Source organism: Lathyrus oleraceus, chromosome 2 (genome assembly GCF_024323335.1).
Source record: "Lathyrus oleraceus cultivar Zhongwan6 chromosome 2, CAAS_Psat_ZW6_1.0, whole genome shotgun sequence".
In the NCBI taxonomy this organism is placed as follows: Eukaryota; Viridiplantae; Streptophyta; class Magnoliopsida; order Fabales; family Fabaceae; genus Lathyrus; species Lathyrus oleraceus.
Window position 1 is genome coordinate 63,977,938 of NC_066580.1, and position 12,620 is coordinate 63,990,557.

The window sequence follows — 12,620 nt, forward strand, 5'->3', positions numbered from 1 at the left end:
GCACGAGGGACCTCATTCCCCAATCAAGTCATGTTTTCCTTTTGTAAGACGTATCTCTTCCTTCTGCAGAAGGAGATTCAAATTACAATTATACCTTTGTTGTTTGCCTTTTGCAAATGCATAAATCTCTGGAATCCTACGGGAATATCTCAATTATCAATGCAAGCAAAGCCTATCAGTGGAAGCAGTACTCAGTGGTGCATAACATATATTGCATATTATTTCATATCATAACATCTCCATCACAGTTGTCCTATATTCCCCACATATACTTCAGCCAACCCCCAACAGATGACCATAAACAAAAACCTATCTTTCATTCCATAACCATAATAAATAAAATCCCCATAATACGCTTACATTACATCAATTCCTTTCTTAACAGCAAATAATTATCTGTATTCTAGTATTTGATCCTCTTCTACCTCGAATGCCTGAAATCCATTGTTCTTCATCCCTTCAGGTCCAAGAAGATTAAATAGGGGCAATTGTCATACCCTCATTTTCACCATAGAATTCATGTCATTTATTCATCATATCATTTGCATTAGCATTATTTGAGCATTGGTCCCCAAGCATGGTGATTTCATAAGTTTGAGTATGAGGACTTCTCCTCTGATTTCTTCCCTAAGGGTTCTCACCAAGGCCACCTTTGCCTTCTATCTTGGTATCTTTGTTCTTATGCTTATGGATTTTGAAATTAGGGTTTACTTATTCTTGTCATTCATTAACATATTATCTAACCATTGTGCATTCAAAAATACCAAAAAATATTGCATATGTTTCTCATTTCTTTGTTTTCATTAAGTGTGCGAGATTGGATTAAGATGCTCATAGTTTCAAACCAAGTCCAATTGGAAGGCAAGTGCCATTGAGATCAAAAGGAGGCTCACATGGTCATTATCTCAAGGCATACTCATTTTGGTTCATGAGGTTTTTGTTTTTGGTTCGTCATGGTTTAAGTGGCAAGAAATGTACAAGACATCATAAATGTTCAAAGGTTTTCTTTCAAGATGTACTTAAGTTGTTCAACATGGAATCAAGCACCTTATTCAGTTTTAAGATGGTTTTTAGTGAAGAATTCAAATATGATGTCAAAAAGGTTTCAAAGTGTGTTCTGTCTTGGTTCTTGAATTCAACTCACACTTGAATGTTGTTCTTGTCATGAAAACTTTCATTTTCAAGTCATGTATTCGGATCCAAAATGAACAAGGTTTCATCAAGCAAAGGTCAAGTGTAATGGTACACGGGTTACATCACCAAGCCATTGTCATGGAAATGCAAGTCCAAGGATCAAGATGGTTTCTTAGAGTTGAAGCAAGGCATGGGGGGATCATGAGCTTGGCACGAGTTCAAGAAGTTACAATAACAACGACATCAATTCAAAGGGAAACAACATCAATATCCAATACTAAGAGCTTAAGTAAAACGAAATTATGAGATTAACATGAACAAGGTGCATCAACTTCATCATTCGAAGTATACACACTAGTTCATGATGATCCCACAATTCAAAACATCATCATTCAAACAAGCATCTAGGGTGAAAATAACATACAAGGTATAAGCATTCAGGCCCAATACCATATAAGTGTAATACCAATACATGAATCGTTGCAGCAAGTGTATAACATCAGTGCAAAAACGCAACAAATACATACAATACACATGTGCAGAAAATCCAAAAATACGAAATTGAGAGAGCTTCTAGAGTGAGTAAGGACCGCACATGATTGGAAAAAGATTCCTTTTTGCATTGCACGAAATGAGAGGAGGATTGTGCACTCTAAATTTAGTGTGACAACTCATCATTCTTAGCAAGCAAGTCACCTTTTTTTTCATCTTTTGCTTCACAAAAGTTTCACCATTTGGCACGTATCACTCACCCTAATTTACCATTGGTTTCTCTATAAATAGAACACCATTCTCCCTTATTCATTCAAGCTTCACAACCAGCAAAACCCTGCAGAAATCACTCCAAAAAATTCTGCAAAACAGAGCATACAAGTAGAGCATTTGAGCCATTCTCAAAGCATCGTGAGCACGCAAACACTTTCACCAAGCATCAATGAAACTAAAGGGACCGAAAGGATATCCCAAACCAAGCTCACCTGAGCTCTGCAACTTCATCGGAATCTTCATATACATCATTTTCTAGTAAGGTAGAAACACTACATCATTAGATTGAAACTAGTTACCAGCTTGTTCGTGGTTGCGTGCTGATTGTTTCCCCTAACATTGGATTACCTATTACTATTCCGTTGTGATTTAATTTTTGAATTAGGGTTTTGTGTTCATCTGATTTTGAATTGAATTCTCCACACTCAGGGTCAATCAATGGCTTCTGAGTGTGGAGCCTGCAATGATGACCATGGAGGAAGTGGAATTCGTGGTTAATTTCACTTGAATCTTGAGTTGTATGGTCTGATATTTCATATGGCTAGAGGTTGAAGATGATGTTCTTCATGAGTTATCCCTCCATTTTCTATTTCATTTTAAATTCACTAATAAAAATATTCCACTTGTCATGCTCGGATAGGTTGTTTAAAGTGACCTGGTTGACTGGACTTAATAAGGTCTGGTTGACTCCAATGCACATGGTCCTCTTAATCTGAGCCATACACCATGTTTACCTTTTTTTAGTAATCTGATACAATGGTTACAAGGAGTCATTGGTCAAACGCGTGTGGACTATCAAATAAGATCTAATGGATCTGATCATTTGAGGGGTCTTCTGCGTCCTTCATCCAAGCTGGCCATTGGCTTTGGGCCTCCAGCGTCCTTGGGCTTGCAAAATTGTTGTTTGAACCCCTTTGTCCAATTTACACACCCTCTTTCTTTTTTTCAATTTTATTTCATTTTATTTTGATTTTCTTTTTTCTATTTTTTTCTTTCTTATTTTCATTATTTTTATTCTGATTTTTTTCATATTTCAACTCTTGATTTTACCTTTTATTATTTTTACTTTAATTTTATTTTGTCATTTATTTTCATTTTAGTTTAATATTTGATTTTATTTTAATTTCCTTTTATTCCATCTTATTTTATTTTCTTTATTTTTTGCACTTCGTATTTTAAGAGATTAATTTCTATTATTTCTCTAATACGTTTGATGCATAAATTCCATTGTCCGGTCTCTTATAGTATGATCTTCATGTAAACCTGTAACACCTCAAAATTTGCCCTCCTCTTCTTGGGACTAGTTTGACACATTGCATTTCATTTTAGGACATTAGGCATTGCATTTTGCATATCATATGAAAACAAGAAAAGTCATCCTCCAAAGTCTTTTCAGAAGATGGAGAGGTTACATGATTCAAGCCTGAGGGTTTCTATGAATGGATTGTCAACCATCTGGGGGTTTGCTTTTCACCAGGGATTCAAAGGTTGAGCATTATCTTGCTTGCAAGGATACATTATCATCATCATGGTTATGTCATCATCCAGGGTTTCATTATTTATCCTTAAGTTCCTTTGGTTTAGGGTTCTGACCTCTGGTCAACCCTAATCAATGACATTCTTTCAACCAGGGCTTTTCAAAGAAAGGAGGTATTTGCTGATGAAGAGGATCACATGCTTGTTATGAGGAGCTTATATGAACTAGGGTTTCATTTCTGAGCCATTTCCCCAAGTGGTGGAGGTTCAAGCTGATCAGAGCATGTCAAGGTCATCTGTGGACCAAAAAGTCAAATGTCTAGTCAACTGAGGGCTATGAGTTGGGGATATGAGTTTCAACACCTCTATCATGTTCAAAAGAGGTTCATTTGTCATTCTAAACATCTATCTTGAGGATTTTGAAGTCATGGCAAAAGTTTCCAAAAATGGAAAGTGACATATAATTTCAAGTTTCCAAAAATGGCAAGTTTTTGGTCCACATTCAACTTGACTTATCAACATCAAAGAAGCTTCAAATGGATTTTTGGTGAACATTAAAGTTGAATATCTTTCTCTCTTGTTTTCAAAAAGTCCTAGATCATCTCCATCTGATGATTGGTTGAGAAGTTATGGCCAAATGATCACAAAGTGTACATGGAATTTCAAAGTGGCATAACTTTTGATTCAAAACTCCAAATTGGTCCACTCTTTTTGCAAAATGCTCCTTGTGACTAAGAGATTCCAAATCAATCATTGCCTTGCATGGAAAAAGTTCATATGATCATGTGTTCATACTTGTGCATTTTGGAGGGAAATTGGATAATTCAAATTTTGATGATCATGCAAGCCAATTAACACTTCCATGTTGATTGTGGGATGATTTTAAGTGAATTTGTGCCTCAGCATGGCACTGTTCACGTGCACTTTGGCCATGCTAGGTGTATTTGGCAATTTTGCATTACACCTCATATTTCCCTAATCATGTTCAGCCTTTGCAAATTGTGATTAACAGCATCATTACCAAGCCATATAAAAGCCTAATCATAACTGTTTTTGCTCATAACAACAAATTTCAGATCTCAAATTTTCCATTCCCTCCAAAAATTCTCTCTCTTTGAAATCAAATTTTCTTCACATAAACCTGCATTTTCTTTGCATAATCTTGCTCACTGTGTATCATTGAGTCGAAATCCACCTTTGGTTTGAAGAATACAGTGTAGATTCAAGCTATACAAGTGCATGAACATGAACATGGAAGCTTCAAATTGAGCTGGATTTGAGTGCTTTCAACCATCCTTTCTTGCACAAAGCTTCATTAGAGGATAAAAGAAGTGGATATGGAAGTTTTGGAGGCTTGAACACACGGTTTTTGATCACTGCACTTCAAGTAAGTTGAATTTCAATCATCGCGTTTCTCCAATTTCTTGCCATGATTAGGTAGATCCTGTTGTGCTGATGATACTGATATAATTAGATTTTGAAATGGATGGATATTGATCAAGATATGTTGATTTAAAGTTTGGTTGTTGAAAATGTTTTCCTTCGATCCGTTTGATTCATGAGGTTTTAGGCTTAATGAGTATGATATCTGTGATCTACGTTGCATGACGGTTCTAACGGTGTATAGTTTGCAAAATTCTAGAAAAATTTCTTGTTGCTCCGCCGTGTACACGGTCGGAGAAGACGGTTGAAACCGCCGTCCTCCGCCGTCTACAACTGTTCCATTTGCTAGGGTTTCGCCTGGCTGAAACGCAGCGTTTTGGCAAGCGCTCTGGACCGTCCGCACGCGAGTTCGATACTTGGCGTGTGTTTTCTGTGGATTTAATATTTGCATTATCATTTGACCTGATGCACGCGAGTTCGATCCTTCGCCAGGCATTTTTTCTTTATTTCAATTGCATTCTCATTTGGATCTTCAGCGCCTGGGTTCGAATCCTGGCGTGTGTGTGTTTCTGAATTTATTTTGAACTCTCTTGTTAACTTGCCTGGCATGAGTTTGAATCTGGCTTCATGCACTTTGCTGAATATATTTGAAATATCACTTTCCCTCCATTGCCATGCATATTTCATTTTATTTTCTTCATTTCAAAAAATCACTAAAAATAGTAGATTAATCCAATTTGATTCCAATTTTTTTTCATGAGTTTGTTTCAATGTCTAGTTTTTTTTAGAATTTGTTTCATGATTTTTGTGTGATGTTGGATTTTTAATGTGTGATTGTTGATTGCATCATGTGCCAAATTGACATGCTACATTCATTTGTTTGTGAAATGCTCATGTTTAATCCAATTGACTTGAAATTTGGCATGCTTGATCTTAACATGTGATTTGATTTTCTGGCTTTGGTTTGGCATTTTTATCATTTGATATCACTGTTTTGGACACATGAACATGTAGTGTGACAATTTGTGTCACAATTTTTATGTTGCATTTGTGCGTTTTCATTCATGTACCATCTGAGCTCTTCTGAATTTAATTTTTTGCATGATGTTTGCTTATAACATGAAGTGCTTGGATAAAAAAATTCATGATCATTGGATACATTTCTGTTTTAATTTGGATTTTCTATTTTTGATGTCCAACTTTGATCACATTGCTTGTCTTTGCTTTACATGAATCATTTGATGCCTTTGCCTTATGAATTGGTCTTGGTCCTTTTGAGGACATTTTCTTGTTTGTTTGAATGTGCTTCATGTGAAAGACCAAGTTCTGTTTTGGTCATGTGACTTGCTTTTGAACCTAATCTTTGAACTAGTGATTTGTATGCATACTAATTGTGCTTTGTGTTTCAGGTTTGAGCATTTGGCACTAATGGTTGGTTTGGTTTCACTATTTGAGATGCAAGTTGCTTTGATTACTAACTATTGTTGTGTTGTAGGTCTATTGATGTGATGAATTCACTTGAGTGCTTGCACTTGTGACTTGCATTGTGTAGATATTGGAAAGTTCCACTGTTGTTTGTTGGTTTTCTGAATACAATATTAACTGTTTGGCTTTTTGTACAGGTACATTAGTCGATAACTTTGCTTTTGCTTAAGCTTTGGAGTGTGGTTGATACACTACTGAGGTAGTTTAGCCTTCTCACTACATGTAGTCTGGAAGCCCTGTCACTTTTTTGGCAGGCATTTTGGCTGAAGTCCTCCTTATGAGGCTCTGATTGTGTATGTTTACATTTGTGCCAAAGACCTCTAAATGAGGCATGTTACTTGATAAGTCCTCCTAAGTGAAGAGGCAATTGACAGATAGAAGGGTTTAGCAATCAATCCCATGTTAGTCAGTGAGTCGTTCATTATGCTCGCACTACATGCTGATGCTCTTGAACAATGAACCCAAGATTTGTGTATAGGGTTAGTCAAGTGGAACAGGGTCCCTCTTTCTGGACCCCCACGCTTTCTTTGATTTGAGCTCACCCTGGCCAGGGTTAAGAGCATGAGGTCTAATCCTCATTACCTTTCATCAGCTTCACCCTAACTCTCAATGTTAGTGGTTAAGAGCTTCAGCACACCCCTACAACTTTTGGCTTATTTGTCGAGGTTGATATGACCCCTCTTGACTAAAGCCCAACCATTTGTCTGAACCTCTTATTTGTATATAGAGTGTGATGATTGCTGGGATGTTTATTTGCTGTTTAGACTGACTTGCTTCCTGTGTGAGTTAGATGCATGATTAGAGACCTCAACCTAGGGATTTGTTTGCATGACAACTATTAGGCTCGAGTCAGTCTCCCTTTTAGTTTGTTATTTCCCTGGTCTCTGGTTAGGAGAGAGTTTCTCCCCTGTTAAGGGGAACTACAATAGCCCTGATTCTCATACCAGATGAGATACGTAGGCAGGAGATCGAGCGAGATCTCTCCGGGCAACCTTTTGTTTTTTGAGTGTGTTCAGCCTCTTTGTTTCTTTTGACGTCTCAGCGTCTCTTTGTGTTCGTGTGACAACTATTAGGTTCGAGTTCCAGACTCCCTATTAGTTTGTCAGTCAGAGAACCTTTTCCTTTGGTGTTCGCTGGTTAGCGTTGGTTATTGTTCGAAGTCAGATGTAAGCCCATCTATTGGCATTCTGTTTCCTTTTGTTTGTGTGTTTGGAGTCGGATGTAAGCCCATGTATTGGCATTCTGTTTCCTTTTGGGTGTTTCTTTTGACGTCTCAGCGTCTCTTCTTGGTGATTTGTTTCGGCGTGCGTTAGCCGAACTACGACAACTCTGATTCTCATTCCAGATGAGATACGTAGGCACAGGATGCGACATCCTAGCGAGCATGTCTCCTTTCCCCGAACTACGTTGACTCTGATGTTTGTTTCTGACAAACTACGTAGGCCCAGGATGCGACATCCTGCCGAGTCCACTTCCTCCATCTTCTTTCACCTGTGTTATTATTCCAGTGTGTGCAATTTCTTTGAGCAGTTTATTAGCAACCTTTTCCTATTCTTTTGAGCATGGATCCCGTCGAGTACGGCGGACGTGAGGGGTGCTAATACCTTCCCCTTGCGTAACCGACTCCCGTGCCTTGTAATCTCTGGTCGTAAGACCGTTCCTTTCCCTTTCTTAGGTTAGTCCTGCGCTCCCTTTCCGTCATAGGATGAATAGCGTCGGTGGCGGCTCTGTATTTTTTTTTCCGTCGGTTGTTTTTCGCGTTGCGACAAGACCGTGCTACGATTGCTTAACAAAGCGCTATATTGTCCTGACTCGATTAATTGATTATTAACCCTAATTACTAACCACTGGCTCATTTTATTTCCTTATCATTTATTTCTATCCATACTCAGGGTACATTCTCGATTGAGATTCTGGTTGAGAGACATCCCGATGTCAGAATGTTATTGTCAAATTATTATCCGTCTCGGTGAAGCCAGAATCAAAGGACAAAATGTTCCTCATACGGATAGACATTGCATTCATGTGTGAGTCATAAAAACATGTGTTCTGTTTTGTAGGTGTCAGTTTCTAACATGTTTGATTGACTGAGGAATCATTGCTCGCGCACGTAGAATCATTCCCTTGCACGTAGCTCGTCCGTACAAATACCCTACCAGGCGCAACAGATCCAAACTGATGGATCCATCCAACGCAGATATTCTTGAGCTGAAAGAGAAGATGAGTGACTTGATCAATGTCATGTAAAGTTTCACCTTGGAGCAGAAAGCAATCGCCGAGAAGGTGGGGAGGATTGAAAGCTGGCTGAGAATGGGGAAAATACAGGGAAATGCTCCGTCATCTGGAGTAAAGAAGTCACTTGGGAACGGTCAGCGCAAGAATGAGGGTGAATCGAGTGATGTGTATGCCCAAAGGGGACACGGTAGGGATCGTTACCACCCGTATGCTGCTACAGTAACGATTCTTGCTGGTAATCAATTTGTACAACAGCAACAGCAGTCACCTCAAAAGAGAACACAACGGGCCGGGTATCAAGTGAGAAGAAGGATGACAAATCGTCAGTTTGATAGGCCACCCGTGACGTATGCCTTTCTGTTTAAGAGGTTGAAAGATCTTGGGTTGGTTCAGCCGAGGACGTTGGCTCCGGTAGGACTAGATCAGAGGCATGCAGGTCACGATGAGAATGCCAAATGCGAATTCCATTCTGGTGCACCCGAGCATAACATTGAGGGTTGTAAAGCTTTTAAGCATGTCGTTCAAGATTTGGTGGATTCTAAGGCCATCAATTTTGCACTGATGCCGAATGTTAATGCTAACTCCATGCCAACGCATGGTCCTATGGGGGTGAACGTGATGTCAGAGAATAAGAGAAAAATAGAGGTGACGGATGTGGATCAGTTGAGGACTCCATTGTCTGTGGTCAAGAGACATCTGATGAAGAGTGGAGTTTTCCCTGGTTGTGATAATTGTTGTGCTGCTTGCACTGTCACTACGAATGGGTGTGTAATATTGAGGGAGACGATTCAGAGAATGATGGATGAGGATCGTCTCCGATTTGAGAAAGTTGATTGGGAGGAGGAGGATATCTTTGTCAGCCACTTGTCATCATGCAAATATGGGGAAATGAACGGTGAAATATGTGAAACATCACGTCAGGCGTTTGAAACCGTCAGGGTGGAGAATGCCATTTTTGCTGAGAAAAAGAAGAAGTCGTCCATTACTTCTTATAAACAGGCTGTGGAGGTGGTGAGAAGTGGAGAAGCCCCAGGTTGGGGAAGAATGATAGACATTGTGGTGAAAGGAGATAGGTTTGGGGTTGGCTATCGGCCGGGCCTAGGCTCGTCTGGGCAGAGCAAAGGACGTCGTCAGCCATTCACGTTCACCAGTGTTGGAATGCTAGATCCAAATCACGTCTATGCGGTGGATGAAGAGATCGACAGTGACTGTGAGCTGGATTCGTGGATAAAACCGTGCGTACCAGGGATGGAGGTCCAGAACTGGAAGGCCGAAAAGATCATCACTGTCACTCTACGTGAAGAGTAATATTTCTGTTTTTCAATTCTGTCTGCATGAAAACCATACGTTTTGCCCGAAACGTAATGGTTCATTGTAAGGGCCACCTCATGTGTTTCATTTTGCAATATTTGCATCATCAATAAAAGGATGTTTTTTCACTAAAAGCGGTGTTCCCTGTTTTTCACTTATTTTTGCAGTTTAAAACAAAAATAAAAATGGCAATGTTTGTTTTCATTTTCCTTCCTTTAAATTTGTCTCGTCCCGACTCTAAAAGCAATGCATGAATCAACATTCATGCAAATGCGATCATTCTCTAGATCTCATTGATAACAATCCTGTTACACCCTATATGACTTCGACAATCCGATCTATCATGCCGAAGAAGAAGGCGAAGAAGATTGTGAACTGCCGGAAGGATTAGCCAGGTTGTTGAAACAACAGGAGAAGGTGATTTAACCACACGAGGAGCGAGTCGAGATTGTTAATCTGGGCACCGAGGAGGTCAGAAAGGAAGTGAAAGTTGGGGCCGCTTTGGAGGTGAATGTCAAAAGCAGAATGGTAACACTGTTGAAAGAGTATATTGATATCTTCGCCTGGTCTTATCAAGATATGCCAGGGTTGGATACTGATATCGTTGTACACAAGTTACCATTGAGAGCAGACTGTCCTCTAGTGAAGCAGAAGTTGCGCAGAACTCGACCCGAGATGGCCATGAAAATCAAAGAGGAAGTGCAAAAGCAGTTGGATGTTGGTTTCCTAGCCGTCACTAATTATCCACTTTGGGTCGCGAATATTGTGCTGGTGCCGAAAAAGGATGGAAAGGTGAGGATGTGTGTGGACTACCGGGATTTGAACAGAGCTAGTCCGAAGGATGATTTCCCATTACCTCACATCGATGTGTTGGTAGATAATACAGCTCAATTCTCGGTGTTTTCCTTCATGGATGGCTTTTCTGGCTATAATCAAATTAAAATGTCGCCAGATGATATGGAGAAAACAACGTTCATCACACCTTGGGGCACTTTTTGTTATAAGGTGATGTCATTCGGTCTCAAGAACGCCGGTGCCACGTATCAAAGAGCTATGGTGACTTTGTTTCATGATATGATTCATCATGAAATCGAATGATATGTTGATGACATGATAGCAAAGTCCCAAACAGAAGAGGGGCATCTGGTGGATCTAGCCAAGTTGTTTGACCGGTTGAGACAATTCAAATTGAGGTTGAATCCGAATAAGTGCACTTTCGGAGTGCAGTCCGGTAAGTTGCTGGGGTTTATTGTAAGCGAAAGAGGAATCGAGGTTGATCCTGCTAAAGTAAAAGCAATATAAGAAATGCCTGAACCGAGAACAGAGAAAGAGGTTCGTGGTTTCTTAGGTAGATTGAACTATATTTCACGGTTCATATCTCATCTAACAGCCACGTGTGAACCCATATTCAAGTTGTTGAGAAAAGATCAAACGGTCAGGTGGAATGATGATTGCCAAGCGGCATTTGAAAAAATAAAAGAATATTTGCAGGAGCCTCCGATTCTGATGCCTCCTATGGAGGGACGACCGTTAATTCTGTACTTGACAGTCCTCAAGGGGTCTATGGGGTGTGTATTGGGGCAGCATGACGAGTCTAGTCGAAAAGAGCATGCAATTTACTACCTTAGCAAAAAGTTTATCGACTGTGAAACAAGATATTCACTGCTCGAGAAAACTTGTTGTGCTTTGGTATGGGCTGCTCGCCGACTGAGACAATATATGTTGGTTCATACCACTTTGTTGATTTCCAAGATGGATCCGATCAAGTATATTTTTGAGAAGCCAACATTGATCGGACGGGTTGCGAGATGGAAAATGATTTTGACTGAATATGATATACAGTATACCTCTCAAAAAGCAATAAAGGGGAGTGTATTGTCTGATTACCTCGCCCAGCAACCCATTGAGGATTATCAACCGATGAAGTTTGAGTTTCCTGATGAGGACATCATGTTTCTCAAATCGAAAGATTGTGAGGAACCAATCCCGGAGGAGGGGCCTGACCTTGAATCCGAATGGATTCTGATGTTTGATGGGGCCGTTAACATGAATGGTAGTGGAGTTGGTGTTGTTTTGGTTACGCCGAAAGGATCCCACATTCCTTTTGCCGCCCGGCTAAAATTTGAAGGCACCAACGATGTGGCTGAATACGAAGCTTGCACGGGTATCGGACCTCAGTGTGTACATCTACTGGGGCAACGCCTTTCTCGCTTGTGTATGTGATGGAAGTCGTGCTACCGGTTGAGGTCCAGATTCCATCGCTGAGAGTCCTTATGGATGTGAAATTGGAAGAGGCTGAATGGGTAAGGACTCGATATGAAGAGTTGAGCCTGATTGAGGAAAAGAGGCTGGCAGCCATTTGTCATGGGCAGTTGTACCAGCAGCGAATGAAGCGTGCTTTTGACCGAAAGATGCGACCTCGTGTGTACCACGTGAGAGATATGGTGTTGAAAAGGATCCTTCCTCCTCAGAACGATCGTCGGGGTAAATGGATACCCAATTATGAAGGTCCATTCGTGGTCAAGAAGGTTTTCTCTGGCGGAGCCTTATTGTTGACGACCATGGATGGCGAGGATTTTCCATCCCCTGTGAATGCGGACGCAGTTAAAAAATACTTCGTATAAGAGACTCGCTGGACAAAAAGAATAAAATAGTCCAGGCAAAAAGGGGCATCCCGGCGAACCAAGAAAAAAATGAAAAAGGTTCGGGCAAAAATTAGGGATAAAAAGAGAAAAAAAATTGTACACCCGGTAAGTCGAAAACCCCACAAGGGCGGCTTGGGCAAAAAAGGGTATCCCGGTGGACTGAAAACCCGAAAGGGCGGTCCAGGC

General features: G+C 40.2%; 1 protein-coding gene across 1 annotated transcript in view; it reads left to right on the plus strand.

Moving 5' to 3' along the window:
* Nucleotides 1–2,003: 2,003 nt before the first annotated feature.
* LOC127118107 (uncharacterized) overlaps nucleotides 2,004–12,620 on the plus strand; it is a 29,228-nt gene continuing 18,611 nt past the window's right edge. The window contains exon 1 of the mRNA XM_051048252.1: nucleotides 2,004–2,162. The gene's annotated coding sequence lies outside the window, so the exon portion shown is untranslated. The remainder of the gene's footprint in view (nucleotides 2,163–12,620) is intronic.